Below are 21,685 nucleotides of genomic sequence, written 5' to 3' on the forward strand. Positions count from 1 at the left end.
AAAATGAAGAAAATCAAAAGATAGGGCCAAGAAACTCAGCAGATGCTGAGAGAGCGATTTGTGGCTTTGTTGATTATAGGACTAGTACCCTACCGTTTTTTCTCCAGCAGGACCCAGCACTGTTGGCCATAAAACTAGTGTGTCTTTGATTTCTCAGGCTGGCGAAACAAATAGTTTAGTGATGGGACATGCCGTCTTACCTTGCTCGAAGGAGGGTGCCTGGGGGTACTCCCCGTATGGACCATATAGGTACGTGCAGCCCCAAAGGGTAAGGCTTTCAGCCGTTTTGGTCATAAATAGTGTATAATTATCAACTTCTTCAAGCAATTGGGCCCCTTGTTTCTGAGCGATCAGCTAGAAACTATGGGATTCAATGAGTCACGATGCTCAAGGACACGTGCCATCATTTTGAAATTTCCAACAAATTTGGACATTTTGAAATAATGCTCATGTTATAAATTGATTCCGTGGCTAGTCATCATCAGCGCAGCTTCGATAATTAGCGGTGTAACTGTTACCAAGGCTTTAAATTTCTGTTGAAAAAAAATACGGGATGTGGTGTGCGTTGAACTACAGGCAAAAGGATTCAATTGCTTTTTTTTTGGGATTGTTTGCTGTTCGGGTAAACAGTCCTGTCTAGTGTTTGTTGTGAATATAAGACTGTATTAACAGTACTTTTAATTCAGCGATGATAATGCTCGCGAAATATCAAAAAGGTGTTTTTCCTCGGCTATTATGATTTTTACAGACATCGTTAGGATAAGAATGACTCTGAGGTTAAGAATTTCTATTCCAGATGGTCGGGATCGATGCAAGATATATATTTTAACGATAACTGTAGAAATCCAACCGCGCTCATTGGCAAATTTTCATTGTCAGTAAGCGAATAGACACATAAAACTGTAATTTGTGCGACACATCAATTAGCGAGAGCGGACAATTTGACAATTTGTTATCGTAAAAAGCAATTTGACGTCAGTTTTTAATAGCCTATTGCAGAAACGTGAGAGCACTGGGGCGAGTTTCTTATATTGATTAGATTGAAAAGCTACCCAACCAAGTTTTAAGTGGAAATTTGTCAAAATGGGAGCCTTGCAAAAGTTGCAAAGTTCCATACAAACCCTTATAATTTTGTCGCCTGTCTACCCAATACATACAAACTCTCTATTTTGGGTGATATTTGAGGAGCTACCATTTTGCCATTTTCCTCCTCCAAAAACTTCTATTCTTGGTAAGGACTCTCAAATTTAGTTGATCTTTCATTTTTCAAACAAATGGAAAACAACCATACTCTTTCCCAGTCCTCTCACGTTTCTGCAATGGCCTGTGCGTCTGTCCTGTTATTGACAATGAATTTCCTCATAATATTGTCAAATTAGTTGATCAATAACAGAAAAAAACGCATGAAACGCTGACGTCAATATGTTAAATAACACATGCCAATCGTAGTGTATATTTCCCTCCCCGTTCCATAAGTCCCGTAACTAGTTTTATGACCAACAATGCTGGATCCTTCAGGAGAAAAAACGGTAGGGTACTCGTCCTATAAGCAACAAAGCCACAAATCGCTCTCTCTGCATCTGCTGAGTTTCTTGGCCCTATCTCTTGATTTTCTTCATTTTTTCATGGGTCGACCATTAGGTTTTCTGTGAAAAACGAACGGCTGAAAACATTAAAGAAAAAAGTGAATTTCACTTGCATATCTACTTCCTCTGCTGTGTCAGCAAGTCCTTATATATTTTTTGGAGGAAAAGTAGGTAAAAATTGAAAAGCTGTAATGTGTCGTCGTTCGGTCATACTGACAGGATTACACTAGTCCAAAAATTAAAGCAATATTTCAATATTGAAATGAAACGAGTTTCACAAAAACATATTGATCGGCTCGCGCAGTGAAGGGGATTCTCCATATTGGTCACGTTACAACTTGTGTGACATTGTGACAAATAAGGCTAGTGTTGCATTCGTGGCATCAACGGATCCCGACGTTCATTAGCGCTGATTGTAAAATACAAGCAGCCATCAAGCATGAAACAGAAGTACAGACCATTCATCGAAAAACATGGTTCCATTCAAGCCTGTCGTGTTCATTCAGGTGCACTTGACGAACTCACCTCTCAGAGATAACCGGCGAGTGTTCGTTGTTGTTGTTTTTACGCTCAAGTTCCTAGTAGTAGTCATTAGGCTAGTAGTAATACAGGATTCAGTTGTCATAAAAACGGTAAATGAAAACTTACTACTTTCATCTTCTCCTAGCGTTCCGTCGATCTGTGGGAGAATGTACTAAAGGAGCTTGTCAGGACGACGGCAACGGTTAATTAGTGACAGCCATTATTTACTTTTCGAGTATCTCGCAAGTCTTGGGAATTGATCAACTTTAACGCAACCTGCACCTCAAAACTGGATATCCAGCTTATCCATTTACTAAAGAAGGCTTTTTGTCACTACTTAGAAGGTCAACAAACGAACCTGAACGGCAGAAGACATATTTTCACCGAGTGCAAGGGTTATGCAAATGAACTTTGACACGAGCGGTTGTTGTGTAAATACACTGATTGTGGCAGATTTTAATCTGTTGTCGCGTGCAATCCAAGGAGATACCCAGCGGTTTGAACTTATGGAACGGTTCATGAAGGTAAGAAATTTACTGTGATCTGCTTTTTAGCCTTCATTTAGACCCAACTTTTGAGATTTTCTTCCTCAAACTTGGCTAAATTTTAGTAGGTGAACAAAGGCCTCAGAGTAGGGTGTCTTCCAGCCTCTCTGGTAAGCTTAGAATTTTCCGAAAACTTTCCATATTTCGTCAGTCTAAGTAATGAATGTACCTTAGAATTTGTATGAAAACGAAATTCTGTGAGCTGCATTTTAGGGGACGTAGCACGCTTCACAAAATCGGTGAGTTTTACCTTTCTGATCACGGTCGGCAACCTCAGTTCCGCCAAAACTCAATTTTGTCTCGTAGCAAAGCAGAAATAAGAAACTGGAAAATAATAAATTGCTTTTTTATATATATGTGCCAAATCCTTTTCACTGACAAAAAATGAGGGAAAATTATTTTTGGTCCCGAAGTCGAGTGGACCGCTTTTAGAGAGACTGCCACTCAATACCGTTGTTAAATCTGTAAATACATGTACAAGTGTAGCCTGTGAGGGCGGTTAGTAATATGCTTTTTTTAAACTTATCACAAAAGCTTTTAGTTGTTTTCCAATGATATTTAAAGCAAATTTGGTCCTTACAGGTGGGCTAGCTGGGTATTCTTATCAAAAATGCCGTCAGGAATATCTGTCAGCTGGTTTTTCGACAACGACCTACAAACCAAAAAACAAAGTTTACAGCTTTAGCGACAACTCAAACTTTACCAACCCTTTGCAAGACCCAAAGACTTCAAGGAACATCGAACGGTGGGAGCTAGTGAGACTATATTACCATCACTGTTTTGCTTTGGCCGATTTCTTGGGCTCCCAGCAACATGTTAGTAAGTTAAAAATGGCAGATCAGTGGCCCTATATACATGTTTGTCTTTGCCAGACTTTGAAGCCCTGTACTACGAAATAGTGTTCGTCATCAATGGTTCATGGCTCAGCCTTTAGTTTATCCGTTCACATTTTACATAAACTAATTATTGGGTCCCCTCATTCATGTTCTATTGAGGGTCGAAAGCCGTAATCGACACTGGCCGAGGAAACCCTTCACCAGTGGGTATATCACATAATGAACAAATGTTAAGTTTCCAGTCGGAAGTGGGCAACTTGGGATTTTTATGTAAGCACCTTTCTGAAGTTGTCAGATTTTTTTGTTTGTCATGTAATAACCTCGTTAAATCTAGAAATACGTGAGCAAGTGTAACCTGTGAGGGCATTCAGTAATATGCCTTGCTTTCTTTAAAGTTATTACAACAGTTTTGAGTTGTTCTCCAATGTTATGTAACAGAAGTTTGGTCCTTACAGCTCTCTTAGCTCGGTATTCTTATCAAAAATGTCGTCAGGAAGAACTTTCAGCTGGTTTTCCGACAACGACCTACAAACAAACAAAAAAAAAATAACGGCTTTTAGTTAACCCTAACCCTAACCCAAGGACCATCGAACAGTGGGAGCTAGTGGGACTATATTACCATCACTGTTTTGCTTTGGTCGATTTCTTGGACTCCAACCAACATGTAAACTAAATAAATGCGTTTGTAACATATTCTTAAAATTTTTCTAAAGTTCTAATGCTGCGAATTTTGTAGGGGAGCGAGTTCCATAGCTTTGGGGCGGCAATACAAAAAGCCCTGTCCTCCAATGTTCTCTTAGTTCTCTCTCGTGGCAACGCAAAGAGAAGATCATCGCTTGATCTCAAAGAATAAAGAAACTGTGGTGCTGCGTCGGTGGGGAAGTAGAATACAAAAATTTGGTTTTATCAACGGAGTTGATAATGTAAATTGGCCACCGAAACGTCAGCTTTTAGAATCTCTGTACGGTGGCCAATTTACATTATCAACTCCGTTGATAAAACCAAATTTTTGTGATCTCAAAGAATAGCCCGATGTACTCTTAATACCAATTAAATTATTTATATATTCCTGCACAAGCCCGTGAATAGCTCTCAATGTAATTACTTGTAGCTTAAATCTAATTCTAATTCGCTGGCCGCAAGCGAAGCCTGAAAAGCACTGGCGATATATGATCTAAGCGGGAAACAGTTCAAATTAGTCTCGCGGCTATGTTTTGGACACGCTCTAACTTTTTTTTTTTTTTTTTTTTTTTTTGCGGCAAGCAACGTAATAAACTATTGCAAGAGTCAATTCTACTAGTAACTAGAGCATACACTAACTTCTTCGTTGATTCAGTTGATAGATAATTTCTTGTGCATCTAATATAGTGCACTACAAATTTTATTGATTTCTGTCCTCATACTAAGTTGCTGATCAAAATAGCAGCCCAAATTCTTAACCTGTTGAGCTGGAATAATCTGATGGTCACCCAACAACAAGAGAGCCTGCGCTAATCTTAGACAGTTGCTGTCTTGTTCCCATAAGTAAATATTCACTTTTATCATCATTTAGCTTAATCCGGTCAGTCAGCATCCATTGACGTATGTCTTCTATACAGTCGGTTGCATTGCTATAACTGCCTCATCCTGACTTGCTCGTGAATTAGGTTTTAAAAGGTGAGAATCATCCACATAGCAATAAACGTCAGGTAGATGTGCGTTTACAGTCTTAACAAGCTTGGATGCGTAAATGATAAACAATACAGGACCGAGACAGGATCCCCGAGAACACCATACTGCAAGGAAAAACGGTTAGAGAGAGTCCCATTGACCGATATACCTACGGGTTGTTTTTTTTTCCTTGAGTATACTAAGAACCATTCCAAGAGTTCACCCGAGACGAAAAACCTTGATTAAAGACTCATGATCAAAATACCCTGATCAACGGTATCGAAGGCTGCACGTTAATCTAAAAGAACCAGCAAAGTTATATGACCCTTGTTCATATTCATAAAAATGTCATTCTTCACCTTTGAAAGACTATTCTCAGTACTATGGTGTTGCCTATACGACGACTGCAAAGCAGGATACAGACCATTGAAAGACATATGCAAAAGCAGTTTATCTGATACCGAGCGTTCTGTCCATTTAGACACATAAGAAAGATTACTAACTGGGCAATAGTTCCTATACAGAAGATCAAGGCCATTTTTCTTGAGCAGAGGATTTACTACGGTTTCCTTCTATGAATCAGGAAAAGAGGCGGTCTCTAGAGACTGATTGATCATCTGTTTATATTAATTACAGACAGAATCACATCAATACACTCTGATACTAATAGAGTTGACATTGGGTCCAAAGCACAGTACTTCTTAGCAAATTTCTTCACCAGCTCTATGACATCATCATTGTTTAAAAGCTGAAACTAGCTGAATGAGTCTCTCATAGGGCGATCAAAGTAATATTTAGAGGATCTAGAAGAACTTCGTGCAGTACTATCAAGATCGAACCGAATATCAGATACCTTCTTGACAAAGAAATTCTTCATAGCGTTAGCCAGTAGATATTCATCATCGTGTGGTGGGAACTGGACTGCAGAATCTTGCTTCACCAACCTCTTCGTAGCCCTGAATAGTTTACTCTGATCGCCACTGTTTTACTCTTTGCAATCTTTATAGAACACCATGCGGGCGTTGTTCAATAAATAGGTAGCACGGTTCCTGCATTTCTTATAGCATTCAAAGTGTGATGAAGACTTCGTTATTCTCCAGCGCTTGTTAGCACTGCGCCTAGCTCTCTTAGCCTCTCTTGTGTCCTCATTTAACCATGGTAGGCGTCGCCTTACAGCTACAGCCCTGGTTTTGAGAGGGGCGTGACGGTTCAGAACGTCCGTAAGAGTAGATTTGTAACAGCCAATCATAGGCGGTTTAGTACGCTATTCAGAGTCTCTAAAATCTTTCCATAGTTGATTAATGTTAACAGATTTAAGATTTCTGTACTTATGTTGCTTGATAACAGAAGTGGCTGGCTTAGGCACTTGAAGACTGCACATTACAGCAACGTGCTCTGAGAATCAGTGGTCTACCTGTGCCGCAGAGATTACAGATTGCCATTAGCGCGTTACAATCAGATCCAGTGTGTGTCCATGGATGAGAGTAGCCCCCCTTCACATGCTGCTGAAGACCAAAAGATTCAAATAAATCATCCAGCTTACTTGCATCCCTGTCACCAGCCCCGTCCACATGGATATTGGATGACCAGCTTTTCAGGGGCCAATACGATGGACTCCATGTAGTCAGACAACTCAGAAAAGAAAGCATTTGTTGACAGAGGGTACCCAGCACTGTATGACACGCGGTAAATAATTACCGCACGGAGTCTATACATGTATGAGCCATATGTTACGAGTTATTCAGAAAACTCAAATGAAGACTTCTCACCAGCAGAGAACTTCGACACACACAGGGTGTAGGGTGTCCCTAAATAGCAAACAGGTGCCGCCACCTGTTTATCCTCTCGAATAAGGACGATAGGCCGGAGGTCTCATCTCACAACCCTTCAATGCTCATAATCCTGTGGGAAAAAAAAAAAAAAAAAAAAAAAAAAAAGAACCCGCACACTTGTCGCAAAGAGTAGGGCATGTAGTTCCCGGTGTTGTGATCTGTCTTCTATGGTGTATTATGGTTGGGAGGGTAAATGCTCGGAGATGTTAGCTACACCAAGCTACTCTAAAAATCCGAGGGTAAATAAAGATATATGATATATGATATGATATGACCAGTACTCCGACTCACACGTGAAAAAAAGCGATTGACTATCATGTCAAAATTGACACCGGCCTAGGAAACCGAGGGGCATAAAGGGAGAAGGATGGCGAACAAAGGAGAAAAGACTGGCAAAAGGGTGGACTGTGAAAGGAAGAAGGAGGGCAGAAAGGGGAGGGTGCCTCATCTTTAACCCGCACTTTAAATCCACTTTTCTTTCATTCACTAGAAACTATCTTGTGACCAATGCTTTAACCAGCTCCATGTGCCTGCTATTGTGCATTGCTCAATCAAAACACCGACACGTGCTTTTCATTGGCTATTTTGCTACAGAGTACAAGACTAAAATCTAGCATGATTTATGACTCGGTGCCCTTACGGGCACAAGTAAGAATTGTTTCATGTGTCCAAAGTGATGTGAAGTTATCGTTGTAGGGTTGTAAGCAGTGTTACAGTTGATTTCACATTACTTTACCGCGCCACGTTGCGAAGTTCGTTGGGAAATTGGATACTAGGTAAGGAAGTAGACAACCAAATTGTGAACTTCACAGCTTCTACCAGATCGAAATTCGCAAATCCGTTGCCGTCTGAGGTTCGTTGTTTTCACTTTTTCCACTTTATATATGTAATTATGAGAAACTGTTATATTTGAATCCGACGAAACCAAACACCAAGAGCTTTAACCTTTCCTTTAGCCCATTTAAGATCACTGTATACATTCTTGCCGATCCATAGGGCGTCTGTTTTGCCACAGTTGAGTCGGAGACCTGATACCTCCCCGAAAAGATCTAGCAGTCTTAAAGACTCTTCAAAGTATTCCATCGAACCGTACGTACAAGATACAGCGTTTAAATTAGCAATTGCAACCTTATTTAACGCCAGAAATGATGTAACCAACAACCTTTTTCTACATTTCCCACTGGTGTAAGAGGGTATAGTACTTACACACCAAAAAGAAATTTACAGTCGTACGCCAGATAACGTAAAATGGGAGATAACTAATACTTGATACAAGGACCCCTCTTTCTGATGAAACCGTCCATTCTTTTTGGTATAGAGTCTATCAACCTATTTACGATTACTACTGGTATGGTAAAAAGGGTATTTATTATACGAGCTTTAAACTCTTCAAACGTCAAAGTTTCACTTCCTTTTTTGCGATCCCCGGCTTGTTTTCGAAGGAGCCTATTAAGTCTGTGCTTTGGGGTGGAAATTTGATCACGGTGTTAATTACACGCTCAATTGCCGCTTTTACTAATGCAAAATTTTGACAAGAGTTTCCATCCTGCATCCAGAGGCGGCTAATATCTTTTCCAGCCAACTGAAACAGTCGATCAAAGTGTTCATCAACGAATGTATCTCGATGAATTTAGGTAACGTGAAACTGACATCGTTTAAACCTCACTTCGTTTAATTCCGGCCTCTTCCATTTATCTTTTAAAGTTAAAGGTCCCGTGTTTTTATCTTAAAAGCCCTGAACCAGTGAAGGAGGTGCCTTCTTTGTCTTTCACTTAGCTTGAGCTTGCACCTTCTTTTCGAGAAACTTCTCACACACGACGCAGCTTAAGTAAAGAGCTTTTCTCCGTGTCACATCATCAATACAGTGTTTAAATGCCATTATGCTGGTACAGGCCTTCTTCTCGTTTGTCTTACCAACAAATCAATTCTTTCTAACAATTTTAACGTATTTGCTTGAACGTATTTTAATTGCAAAAGTCCCACAAAAGCAACCTTTACAGAACACATTAGTAATGTTATGTGAATTGTCATTGTCATTCAACAACCAGAGAACTTCGGTCATAAAAACTTGTACGACCTCGCTAGAACAGCGCGTAAATCACTTCAAAGCTAATAATAACGTACCCCTCCTCCTCCCTCCCTTCGATGTTGCTTTTCCCGGTTGATTTTTGCACTAGAACCCATAAACATAAACATTGATTGGGGGGGGTGGGGGGAAGGTGGAGGGGGTAAATTTCCGTTTGCGTTACAACATTTGTGACTGAGACTGTGAGCCTCAGTGAAAGTGATCGACGCAGTTACAAAGCAACTTGTGCAGTTGCAAAACAATTCAGGCTTGAACCGGACTCAAGCCCATGACTGTAAGCTATCAAACCCGGAATTTTCAGGCTTCTTTCCAAATTTCTCGTGTTGATTTGTAGTGTGCATGATAATCACTTTCACGGAGACCAAACTACACCCTAGTCTAAATACATTTTAAAAACTTGATATATTCGTTATATCATAAACAACATTGTTTTGATTGAGATAGGGGAAAGGCGCATTGTTGCCCCTGCAGGGAGTTTGCAGGGATTTTGCAAAATCACGAGGAACCATCATTGTTATCCGCGCGTAACGTGATAGAGTTGTCCCTCCAGGGATTTCGCCTAGAAATTGTTTCCTTCGCCATGGAATCTTCATACTTCACACTTTATTTATTTTATTTATTTACTTAATTTATACACGGTAAAGAAATTCATCAGGTACAATTCCAAAAAAAATTTCTAAAATCCTAAAATCTAAAATCCTATTCCTATTATTACATTAATTCACAAAATAAGCTACCTACAGATTTCCATGAATGCCGTGTATTTAAAAATTTTGATAGAGAAGGCGTTTAAATTGATCTATGGAACTAGATTCCCTCATGTTACAATGTAAGCTGTTCCAAAGAGTTGCGCCGCTGTAACTAAAACTATTTTTCATGTTGTTTGTTCTCGGAAGGGAACAACAAATTTATTTGCCGAATCCCTCAGAGCATAGTTTGATACATTTCGCGTTACAAATTTAGACGTGAGATATTCGGTAACCAGACCATTTAAAGACTTGAAAACCATTAAAGCTTTCTGAATTTGACGTTGAGAATTTAAGTCTTCCCAGCTGAGTTTGTGAAACAAGGAATTAACGTCAGCGTGCCGTCATAGCTCGATGAAGTTATCACTCGTGCAGCACGGTTCTGTAGTTTTTGTAGCTTGTTAGATAATGTTTTACCACAATTACCTCAGACTAGGCTGCAGAAATCAAAATGGGGTCGAACTAGTGAGTTGTATATACTGAGTAAGGTTGATTGAGGCATAAATGGCTTAACTCGTTTAATGGCTCCAATTGCGGACAATCTGTTTACACAGTTTATCAACGTGGAAATGCCATGTTAGATTTTCGTCAACATAAATTCCAAGTGATTTCACTGAGGAAACTTTTTCAATTGGAACATTATCAATGGAGAGTTCAAGAGTATCAGATAGAGTGCTTAATCTTTGCCTGGATCCGATCAACATAAATTCAGTCTTTGTAGCGTTCAAGTAAGTTTGTTAGACACAAGCCATTTGCTTAGCTTTTCAAGGTCATGAGATATACTGGACTGAATTAGATATTAAATCAGAGCCAGCATGTGTATCATCAGCATACATTCTAAGAACGCTGAACGATAGACAGTTAGGCAAATCATTAATATAAATTAGAAATAAACGAGGGCCAAGGATCGTTCCCTGTGGCACACCGCTTTTAAGAGTGGTAAAATCAGAGACCGTTAACGGAGCACCGTTGTGTGCGATTCGTCGAATATGATTTAAACCGATCAAGCGATTTCCCTTGAATTCCGTATTGAATCATTTTAGGTAATAGTATCTCGTGATCAACAGTGTCGAAGGCCTTTTTTAAGTCGAGGAACACTACGGCATTTCCGTAGCCACGATCGATATTAAACGCCCAACTGTCAGTGGCTTCAAGAAGAGCACTAACAGTTGAGTGCAAAGACCAGAAACCGGATTGTTGTTTAGAGATGATTCCCTCGTTACTTAAGAAGTTGTATAACTGATCGTACACAATCCTCTCGAACACTTTGGCGACAACTGAAATGACAGAGATAGGTCGGTAGTTGTTCAAATCAAATGACCCGCCCTTTTTGAACAACGGAATCACTCTGACAAGTTTCCAATCGTCAGGAAATATGCATAAACAGGTCACATAACGGACCTGAAATAATATCAGCACACTCACGAATTAACTTAGCAGAGATGTTGTCTAACCCAGTAGATTTAGTTTTCGACAATCTTTTTAGATGAGTAAAAACAATACTGCCAGTAGTTGGACGAAAAGAGAATTTGTTGAAGTTTTCAGGAAAATGCTTAATTATATTAGTTCTAGCGCGTATATCCACTCCTCAATGTACGCCAATGTGAAACTCTGTGGTGCAACCCGCGTTTCTTAGCGGGAACATCTTTGATATTGGACATCCATGTTATGGTTAATTGACACCTTTCAAAACAAAGTATTTCATGACCGGTATTACCTGAATATATCGCGGGCTTAAGCTTAAAAATCATCAAACTCAGGTGTTTTTGCTTTTTAATAACCACCGACCAGGTACTGGTTTTCAATTTGATCTCAGGTTCAAGCCAGGTTAAATTATTGTTAGATTAAATAAGAGGGGACCTCCGCCTCTAGGCTTGAATAAATCATTATATTAGAAGTACTTACAGCTTCACTAGCTTTGTATAGTTATCAAAGACACCTGCAGGCAGTTTACTCAGCTGGTTGTCACTCAGCTCCCTACCAACAAATCAAAACCTTAAGGCTTTCATACCACTTTATAGAATAAACTTTATTATTATGAGAAACTGAACTTTACTATTATCTCTCTGAAATGATTACGAGCAGTTAGCATACAATTCTCATAATATGATTTGATTTTCCGGTTTTCGCTCACCATTTGCAACAAGCGCATCTTAAATTCAAACTTTTTAGAGATAGCTTCCGTCTCTATGTTGATACAAGAAACAACAACGAGAAACTATTTCAAGAAGAAAACGTTTCAGGAATGGTGAGGGCCGGAGAAAAGATTAATACAGTAGTGTGGGTCACTTGGTCCGTCATATTCAGTTAGCTTTGTCTCAAGAAACTCGCGAGAAGTAAAGATAGAAATGTGAACGCTAACTTTCTGAACAGCGAGAAGTCTGATACAGAGTGTCAAGAAATCTCAATCATTAAAAAGAACGACAGATTAAAGAATAAAGTCTACAAATACCTATTTTACCTTCAAGCGCCACTGCATAACTTTTCAAATTCCGTTTTCTGTGAATTTCCTATTACGTGTGTTACATATGAACTTGGGCAGTTCTAGCTTTGCAATAAGTGGTTTCTCGTTAACCGAGTTTATTACTACGACGATTGCGAAGATTGTTTACATTACTCATTAACACAAAGCGAGATAACTTCGAATTTTTTCAACAATATATCGTTTTAATCTAACCTAAAGTCATTCAGATATTGAAAGCTTCCTATTTATGATCGCTTTTGTGCTTGTCAACAATGGATTTGCAATGCTTTAGGTTCACGTGTTCGCAAGTTTGTTTTTGCATCTAATGTTTAGAGATTCAATTACAAATTCTATTTTGATTGTCCACTCTACCTCACTTTGTAAATAGTTAACCCCGAAGTCAAAGAAGATACGTTTCGTTTTTGAGGAAACGAAACAAAAACGAATAGAGTGTTGCTCTACCTAACAAGAAAGGGTATTCCTTTTAACATAATTTACCCTAACACGTACATAAGAAAGAACACTTCCTTTCTATGAAAAAGAAGTGACTTGCTTATTCGTAGTTGATAAGTTGGTAAATAGAAAGGTAAAAGAAATCTAAAATCACCAGTTGATACTTTAAGAGTGTCCATTGAGATCGCTTTGTGTGTTCTAAGCAAGATCTTTTTAACTCCGTGACTTTTATTTTGATTTTCTGCTGTTGTGTTTTTTGCTTTTTTTTTTTTTTCAGTTATTAGTTTTCTTTTTCCTTGGCTTGGTTGTTTGCCTTGACAGGTTTTGCTTGGTGTTCCTGTCTGCGATTTTAAAAAAGTTTGTGGCCGCTTTATTATCAAAATTGATTCCCGGAGAGACCTAAAGGCATAAAGTAATGGTGAGAGAAACATCAACATGGGCTCAGTTTGAAAGCAATACGATGAGAAGCTAGAAAATATTACAAAGCCTATTGACAATTACACAAAGTTCGATACCCGACCTTTTGTTCTCTAGCCCCTTAATCTCTCTGATATAAATACGGGAAGTTAGCATACAATTCTCATCAAATCAGCGACTTCACAATTCGACTCAAAGTTTGAATTGTATTTCAATGTTATTTGACAGAAATGTGGTCCTTACAGCTGCGTTACTTAGGCATTCTTATCAAAAAGTGTCCGTCGTTGCCAGACTTTTAAGCCCTATTGCTAAGAAATAGTCAGTGGATCATGGTTCAGCCTTTAGTCTTTTCCGGTCACATTTTAGATAAATTACTCATTGGATCCCCTCGTCCATGGCTAACTATAGAAACAAAATACATTTTCCGTTAACACTTTACTAGTGGGTATATGAAGTAATGAACAAATCTTAGGTTGACAGTCGGAGTGAGCAACTTGAGCACTCTATGTACTAAGCTCCTTCTCAAGTTGTCAAATTCGTGTTCTTTAATTGCCATGTAATAAAGTTGTTTAATCTGAAAATACATGTACAATTGTAGCCTGTAAGGGCGCTTAGATATATGCTTTCTCTAAAGTTATCACAAAAGCTTTTAGTTGTATTGCAATGATATTTAAAAGAAGTTTGGTCCTTACAGGTCAGTTAGCTGGGTATACTTATTAAGAATGCCGTCAAGAATATCTGTCAGCTGGTTTTTCGACAACGACCTGCAAACCAAAACACAAAATTTACATCTTTAGCGACAATTCAAACTTTACCAACCCTTTCCAAGACCCAAAGACTTCAAGGAACATCGAACGGTGGGAGCTAGTGAGACTATATTACCATCACTGTTTTGCTTTTGTTGATTTCTTGGGCTCCCAGCAACATGTTAGTACGTTGAAAATGGCATATCAGTGGCCCTGTATACATGTTTGTCTTTGCCAGACTTTGAAGCCCTAGTACTACGAAATAGTGTTCGTCGTCAATGGATCATGGCTCAGCCTTCAGTCTTTCCGGTCACATTTTACATAAATTACTCATTGGATCCCCTCATCCATGTTCTATTTAGGGTCGAAAGACGACTAGTGTATTGAAATCGACACTGGCTTAGGAAACCCTTTACTAGTGGGTTTATCAAGTAATGAGCAAATCTTAAGTTTCCAGTCAGAAGTGGGCAACTTGGGCTTTTTATGTAAGCACCTTTCTGAAGTTATCAGATTTGCGTTCTTTGTCATGTGGTAACCTTGTTAAATCTAGAAATACGTGAGCAAGTGTAACCTGTGAGGGCATTCAGTAATATGCTTTCTTTAAAGTCATCACAAGAGGTTTGAATTGTTTTCCAATGTTATGTAACAGAAATTTGGTCATTACAGTTCTCTTAGCTGGACATTCTTATCAAAAATGCCGTCAGGAAGATCCGTGGCAGATCAGTGGCCCTGTATACATGTTTGTCTTCGCCAGACTTTGAAGCCCTAGTACTACGAAATAGTGCTCGTCGTCGTCACATTTTACATAAATTACTGATTGGGTCCCTTCATCCATGTTCTATTAAGGGTCGAAACCCGACTAGTATATTGAAATCGACACTGGCCTAGGGAACCCTTCACTAGTGGGTATATCAGGTAATGAACAAATCTTAATTTTCCAGTGAGCAACTTGAGCACTTTATGTAAGCACCTTTCTGAAGTTGTCAGATTTGAGTTCTTTGTCATGTAATAACCTTGTCTAATTTGGAAATACGCATACACAAAAAATCCCGCTTGACACTAAGTGTGAGTTTATTGGGATTCATTCAAGTTGTGTTTTTGTCTTAAACGTTTTTTGAAGTTGTCAGATTTGTTTCCTTGGTCATGAAATAAAGCTGTTGAATCTAAATATGCAATTTCTGCACTTCGCCCACTCGTGAAAGGAGAAACAAGTATATTTTTGGAGGAAGTAACCCGTTCATAAATTGAGATACACATGTACGAATGGACGTCAAACAACAAGTGTATCTTGTAAGCACGTTCAGAAAAAAGTACAATCAAGAGAAAATAAGCAAGAGAGAGGGTGTGTAATATAAGATCCCCTTTTATTATACCCCAACTTCGGATCGTCTTAAATATAATAACTCTGCCTTGCATAATTCGGAATTTGTTTCCAACACTATCGCAGAGCTTGTTAAATTTGGTTCTGTTGTCGAGCGCCAGTCATCATTGGTGGTTGTTTTAATCCCCTATCGGCCTCTATCAAGAGATTATAATCTCTTGCCTCTATTCAGTGTCACTTCAAGAAAAGGCTTATCCTAAATCTTAGGCAGGTAAATTATTTTGTTAAGAAATCTCAAATTAGGTTTGAGGATGCTAAATCATTCCTTCAGTGTTTGTTAACCAGACCTTATGCTTGGGCCTGCTCTTTTGATATCAAATCGGGCTACCATCACATTGAGATTTTTGAATCTGATCAACAAGTGTTGGGTTTCTCTTGGGATTTTGATGCCGTTGTTAAGTATTTCAAATTTACGGTTTTGCCGTTCGGGCTCAGTGTGAGTCCTTACATTTTTTTGTAAGTCGTGAGACCCCAGTTTAGTTAAACATTGACGCTCAAAGGTGCTTTGTATTGTTGTTTATTTAGACGATGGTATTACTGCCGCTCAAAATTCTTCGAGTTGCGAAGAGCAATCATTGCTTGTTAGGTCAGATCTTGTTCGTTCCTGGTTTGTACCGAATAAAAGTAAGTGTCAGTGGGTCCCTATCCAAATCAATTGCTGTTTGGGTATTTTTTCGGGAAAAATAATTATATATTTATTCCAACAGAAAAGATTTCTTGCATTTTTCATAAAGTTACTGAAATAATGTCGCACAGAAGTGTCTCTGCTCGGAAACTTGCTCGAGTCATTGGTAGCATTGTTGCGTGCTTTTTGATCATAGGTGACGTTTTCAAGCTCATGACTAAAGCTTTACATCGGTTAATCGAATGCAGAAAAAGCTGGGATGCACAGGTTGTTTTGGATTCGGATGATTTAGTGGAACGTAAATTTTGCAGCGGGCATTCGTAGAGTTTGAACTGTCGACCTATATGGAGGAGGCAATTTTTACCTTCCCGGGTTGTATATTCCGAAGCCAGTGTATTAGTCTGCGCTGCTTTCATATCTATGAACGATAGACCGGTTTCCGCATAAAAAACTGGGACGCTTTAGAAATGAAACAAAGTTTTAAGTGGAGAGAGCTCATGTGTGTCAAGCACGTTTTGCATAGTTTTGCTCACTTCCTGAGGCGTAACTTCTATTCGGTTAAGTCTGGTAGCAATAAGATTAATTTGCATAAGTTAGAAATGGACATTTTTTCACTTCTAGGGAATATCAGATCAGTATCGCTATTGAATGGATTTCGCGCAGTCAAAATTGTGGATCTCGATGACTGGAGTGTTAAGGATTCTTATTTCAAAACAGCGGATTTCTTTTGGGAACCTTTTACGGTCGACTACTTTGCCTTTTCTGAGAATGCCAAAGTTTCTAGATTTTATTCCCTGTTTGTTCACCCGGGCGTTTAGGTGTGGATTCGTTAACTTTTGATTGGGGTCAGGAAAACTGCTGGCTTGTTCCTCCAGTTTACTCGGTACCTCGCGTTCTTTTGCATTTCCTTTTACTGCAAATTTCTCGTCAACAGGGAGGTGAGGATTTTAAATGGAAAGACCCCTTGCAGTGATACAGAAAACTCTTCCTGAAAAAACAAAAACCACCTCTTCCGAGCGTCAATAGGAGTGATTCACAAAATTGTTCTGGAATTCAACCCGCGGTTACATGATCTGACTTGAAACCATCAGCTCTTGTGATCAAGAACATACCTGTAAAGGCTTATTCTGAAAATGCAACAACCATGAAAACGGAAATGAAACCATCTTCAACTGAAACTACCGAAAAGCGAATGTCCTCTACACACAGTTTTTTGAAACAAAAGTCGAAACCGAGTAGAAACTATTTCCTTCTTCAAACCGACCTAACGCTAATGGCATGGAAAGCAACACACAACTTAAAATAAAATTAAGATTGTCGATTTGAAATCATCCCCGACTGAAAGTGGAAAACTTAATTCGGAATTGCTCGAGGACGAGCACTTTAATCCGATTTCCTCCAGATAGCTATCACGGCATTGCTTCACTGCATAAGGGCTCGGAATCTAGCGTTGAATGTTGCTTTCGTTTTCCTTTCGTGTCGATGTTTTCTCTAGCCTTCACATCATTGCTTTCGTCTGGATAACCTTTCATATAGAAAATGGGCTTCTCGCAAGTATGACGACGGTAACCACCGGCAAAATGATTAGAGTAAATTTTAGTGCCCTTGTTGGCCTTGAAGTTTGTTCTTTGAAGCTGTTTCTCCAAGCCGTCATTTCTTTGTTGGTTCAATAAGAGTAAAACCTCAAGACAGTACTAGTTTGATCTGTCGCTCTGAATATCGACGGTCATTGTCGCATCCATACACTCACTGCACGGTTATCGCCACCACCTATGACTACTTCTTAAACTCGAACGATATATATTTCTTGAAATCCTATAAATACCTCTTATTGAACGTTCCTTATCTCCCAATTTTAACTCGAGCTTAAATCCTACAAATACTTTGTTACTATATGTTTCCAATCGCGTATTTTAACTCGAGCAGCGCCATCGACTGGTTTGTTTGCCCCCTGGCGACCCCAGAAGTCTTTGCAAACATAGAGGAAAAACAAAGGGGCCTGGCAACTCATTTATTGTACGCTTTGAAAATAATCTTACCTTTTCAGCAATTTTAAGGCTTGAAATTCCCTCAAATGCACCACACTCCTTTCCTTTTTCCTTTATCCTTTCCGAAGCATTTAGTGTTATTGTTTGGCCAAAAAAGGCTAGTAAAACCGCTCCGAAATCGGGTGAAATGTTGAAAATTTCGCCTTCGCTCGGGCTCAAATTGCCTGAATTAGAATGTCCGTCATGTAGGCGTCATGAAAACTAAAAGGCCGAAATTTACAGGAAAACTGGGACTGTTTCTCTTCAGTAAACACGCCAAATTTCAGCCCAATCGGTGAAAATAGCAGCTTTCTACAAATCCTACAAGAATGATTCATGAGTGTGTGATTTCCATAGAAAACTAGGAAAAAGAGTATGTGTGTCGTCATTGGTCCACTGGGACAACATAGATCGAATCATTATATTATTTAGGAGATATCATAGTCCACTTGGACTTTCATTTGGTCCACTGGGACTTTGGGTGGCGTGTTTTTTCATTGTCTATTATCTTGTCCCCTTTTAATGTTTGCTTTTACAAGGAACACAGGCCTGTCATCTTTTGCGCCTCACTTCAGGGATCCGGAGCTTAGTCGTTAGACCAGCTGTGCACCATTGCGTTGTTTAGGAGCAAGAGCTGATTCTAGCACCGAACGCTATTCTAGAGCTTTTGAGATTTTTAGACTTTAGGCTGCTGGTTACAAAGAAATCAAATGCTCTTCCCTCTGATTGTTTATCTGTTGCCACCTATCTAGAGTCATTAATTCAAAGCAATTCCTCTTTTTCGGCTATAGAGGCCACCTTTTATGTCATTCGCTGGACTCATAATCTCTATGGATTTCATAATCCTTGCCAATCTATTCTTGTTAAAGGCGTTTTGGAATCAGCTAAAAGAAAGCCTTTCTTAACCAGTAGTGGAAAAAGAGCCTGCCACTCTTGATATGATTTGTGAGAAGTTTGCTTGTGTTAACGCAAATTTGTCTGATTTAGGTTCTGCTGCTGTTTCTGTTACAGCTTATGCTGGTTTTTCGCTTTGAAGAGCTATACCTTAAAGGGCCACCTTCAACCTACCGGCTTTTCGACCGTTTGTTTTTGTTATGTAAATTCGCGTTGCTTATAATAGCGATCTGATTGGATGAATTTCAGCTTTGGCAGTATTTACATATATGAAAATTGTTCCACGGCTCACAATGCTTGTCGGTTGAAGGTAGGCCTTTAAGAAGCACCGTCATTTCTTATTCACGAGCTCGGGAGGTAGTTCGTGATATTTTTTCCCAACTGGGTCCCCCGGCTAAGTTGCTTGGCCTCCACAGTCTTAGGTCTCGTGGCACTACTGCTGCCGCAAACGCAGGCATTTCTGATAGGCTGTTCAAGCGTCATGGCCGGTGGCGTTCAGACAAAGCCAAGGACAGCCATGTTAAGGACAATCTCGATGCTTTACTATCAGTTTCCGAAAATTTAGAGCCTTGGGGCCTTGCTAGAATTACGGTTTGTACGTTTTTATGGACAATACATTTGTAGCGTTGGCAAATGATACCTACGAAATTGCGGATCATTGAATCCTAGTAATCCTAAACCCGGCGATTTGTGATGAGGCTAGAAGTCTCCTTGTTTGACTCCAGGATATTTGTTTTCTTTTTGCGGTAAGTCTCTTTGAACAACCTTCACATTACATTAGATTTCTCTTTTTTTATCATCGACAAATGGAATTATAGCTGGCAATAAACGAGATGCTGATCCTTGTCTGCGTCTGATAATGTTTAGTATGAAAATGCTTTGTTCTCGTTTCACTGCAGAGAACAAATGTATTTTCTCACGTTATGGAATGTACGCTATTGTAGCTCGGGTGTTTCGGTATTCACATTTAAGTGTGTATAGTCTGGTAGTACGCATGACTATTTGTACTAGTCAGGTATATATAGACATTTCTCGAAGTTCAAAGTCACTCGACGGCATCTCTCGCTTCCTCTCTGTAAAATTTCCTTTGTGATATTCTTACTTGTACGCCAATGTAATATAATCAGTGCCGACTACTAAGGGTGTCAGGATGATGTTCGCTTATTCGAGAAGTATTGACATGTGCATTATAATTAACTTTTGTTGTAAGCTTTTTTCATTGAGGTATATTTTCTTGCCTGCAGAAATTAATGTTCAGAATACTTTTCATTGTATATTTGGTATTTGTAAATATTTGTAAATACGGCTTGTGCTTTGTTTATAGTGGAAGTGCACTTAGCTATCAAGCTAGTTTACAGGGACTCCACTTTTAACAATGTGAAAGAAACAATTCAAACTTAACAGAAACATTATTAAGAACCCCAACTAAAAGGAGATAACCAGTTGGCTATTTGCAAAGCGTGGTAGAATTGAATCCGGGACAACCGGAAACAAATGCAAACCAGACATTAGAACGGGATTTGAACCCGGGGCAATCGCATGCAAACCCAACGCCCTAACCAATGGACCACGCTGTCTCCTTAAATTTACAGTATAGCTTTGCAGTTTCCCATGTACGGCTATATATTCTGTAATTTTACTGCCCTTGTATTAACGCATCATGATAACTGGCAATAAACGAGATGCCTATTCCTGATCCTTGTCTGCGTCTGATGATATTTAGTATGAATTCGAAAATGATTTGTCCTCGATTGACTGCAGAGTGATTAGAGAACAACTGAATGCATTAAGGGGTGGACACCGGTAACTGTTATCAGTCCTATACGTGGACAGCAGGGAACTACTGTTATTAACTCTGGACATATCTAGATGAAAGACACTATGTTTCAGCAGTTCCGTTAGGTTATTATGAATCAATTTCTGCTCTTCGCCCGCCCGTCAAAGGAGAAACAACGATATTTTTGGAGGAAGTAACCCGTTCATAAATTGAGATACACATCTACGAATAGACGTCAAACAACCAGTGCATCCTGTAAGCACGTTCAGAAAAAAAAAAAGTGTGATCAAGAGAAAATAAGCAAGACAGAGGGAATGTACTCACTTGGTGTGATTGCCGGGGTATGTGAATTTCACAAAGGTTATTTTTAGGTCAAAAGTCGGTTTCCCCAGACTTTCGCAATTGTTAAGCAATACGTCAGACGAGACTTATATGGCATTGAGCAATTGCGGATGTTAAATACTTAGCATAACTTTCAGAGTCGTATCTATACGTTATCCAAGAAACCAACAACAACAGAGACTTTATTTTAACAATAGTGAAAAAGGCCTTTGTAGCCCGCAGTTAGCAGAGCTATTCTAGGCGGGCTACTAAAACTGACACTGTATAATTAATAAGCTCTCACACACACACGCACACACACACATTAAATAAATAAATAAATAAATAAACAAGTAAATAAAATAATTAATAAACAATAGAAATAATTGTTATAACTAATCCTGATACATATAAATTGCGTTAGCCTGAGAGGAAAATAAGGGAAAAGACCATTGGATTCAAGAGAAATTGTAGAGTCTATCTCTCACTCCGGGTCTTGGGGCAAAGATGTGCCAATTTCCTTGCTTAGGCTATTGCAAACATTAGTTTATTTTCCACTCCGAAGGTCAAATGGCAAAAAGATAATTCGGGCAATGGCGTACACTACTCGAAAGGCTATAAGTTAAGATTTTCTACAAATAAGAGAAGATTAGCCGACGTCTACGGAAACAGACTTCAGTTTTTGTAACATCTAAAGACAACTTTACTGAAATTAACATATCCCAAGGGCTAGACGGCTAGACTAAGCAAATTCTTCTCTGTCTTCATACCTTGTCT

General features: G+C 39.1%; 1 pseudogene; it reads right to left on the reverse strand.

The window, feature by feature from the left end:
* LOC138003651 (uncharacterized) overlaps window positions 1-21,685 on the reverse strand; it is a 71,049-nt pseudogene that overhangs the window by 6,264 nt on the left and 43,100 nt on the right.

The sequence above is a fragment of the Montipora foliosa genome, chromosome 5 (genome assembly GCF_036669935.1).
Source record: "Montipora foliosa isolate CH-2021 chromosome 5, ASM3666993v2, whole genome shotgun sequence".
NCBI lineage: Eukaryota > Metazoa > Cnidaria > Anthozoa > Scleractinia > Acroporidae > Montipora > Montipora foliosa.